The sequence below is a fragment of the Triticum dicoccoides genome, chromosome 5B, assembly GCF_002162155.2.
Source record: "Triticum dicoccoides isolate Atlit2015 ecotype Zavitan chromosome 5B, WEW_v2.0, whole genome shotgun sequence".
NCBI classification, from domain to species: domain Eukaryota; kingdom Viridiplantae; phylum Streptophyta; class Magnoliopsida; order Poales; family Poaceae; genus Triticum; species Triticum dicoccoides.
Genome location: NC_041389.1, coordinates 294,365,915 through 294,367,252, shown reverse-complemented (window position 1 = coordinate 294,367,252; position 1,338 = coordinate 294,365,915). Strand labels below are relative to the sequence as shown.

Here is a 1,338-nt window from a genome sequence, read left to right as displayed (position 1 = left end):
ATGGCTTCTCCTCGATCGTCGCTTCGCCCACTTGTGCTACGAACGAGACACACACAACGGGGAGGGGGAGACCAAGCCAAGCCTATGCCTGCACCACTGGCCTGGCCTGTAGGCTGTAGGTATCAGAAAAGGAGTTGATGTGGCTTTCGTGACCTCACGTACGGTGGCCCGTTCTAGTCATGACTCGCCAAGGTCGTCCTAGAAAACGGATTCCCTCATCTCTCAAAAGAAAAGAAAACGGGAAATTGTCATTCCTAGAAAATTTGCGTGGCTGGTAGCTAGTCCTGCGTGTTGGGCGACCCTCGCCTCGAGCCATACGCTACGCCGCGCGCCATGCATCGTTCTCCGTCGTGCTATGTCGTGGATGCCATGTCCACTCCGCGGCCTGCAGTCGCCGAACGAGTGGACACGACACTCTGGCCCCCCGCCCACTCGCTTTCTCTCTGCAACGATGAACCCACCCGTCGCCCTCGCCCCGAGCATGGTGCAAAGCAACAGCTGCTCTGCTCGACTAGGACATGGGCGTGTGACGTGTCCGAGCATCAAGAAATTTTTTTTAAACGGAACTTTGGGGCGGTTTGTTGTTGAGGAATGAGGAGGAGTAATGGCCCCTGGTCCCAGCCTAGCTATAGAGGCAAACATCGTCAGTGGTTTGGTTTCAGTTCACAGCATAGCCCATGTTATTGTTAAGAGTCACCATTGGCCTTCATGATGCTAACTGCGTAGCTATTTGGTCGTTTACAGTACATCTCTGATGCAGACACCACAACAACTTTTTCCAATTGCTTGCAAATTAATGTCCAGCTTGAATTGGCCCGTAAGTGCAAGTATATATAAGTTTCCATAATCAAACTGACAAAGCGGGTGTTTGGTCTAGTGGTATGATTCTCGCTTCGGGTGCGAGAGGTCCCGAGTTCGATTCTCGGAACACCCCTCTTTATTTTTAGTTTAACAAATATGTTCCCCTATAAATTCAAATGGTCATTTGTACATAGATTTTATGTCTAGCTTTAACCATTAATTTTACCAACAAAATATGAATGTCATTGGATGCACAGGTCCCGAGTTCGATTCTCGGAACACCCCTCTTTTTTTTAAGTTTAACAAATATGTTTCCCTATAAATTCAAATGGTCATTTGTACATATATTTTATGTCTAGCTTTAACCATTAATTTTACCAACAAAATATGAATGTCATTGGATGCACAGGTCCCGAGTTCGATTCTCGGAACACCCCTCTTTTTTTTAAGTTTAACAAATATGTTCCCCTATAAATTCAAATGGTCATTTGTACATATATTTTATGTCTAGCTTTAACCATTAATTTTACCAACAAA

The 1,338-nt window shown here is 45.7% G+C and overlaps 1 non-coding gene across 1 annotated transcript; it reads left to right on the top strand.

The window, feature by feature from the left end:
• The first annotated feature begins 862 nt into the window (after window positions 1-862).
• Window positions 863-934, top strand: TRNAP-CGG. Its single transcript has one exon. It is a non-coding gene; the product is annotated as a tRNA-Pro (tRNA).
• Window positions 935-1,338: the final 404 nt, after the last annotated feature.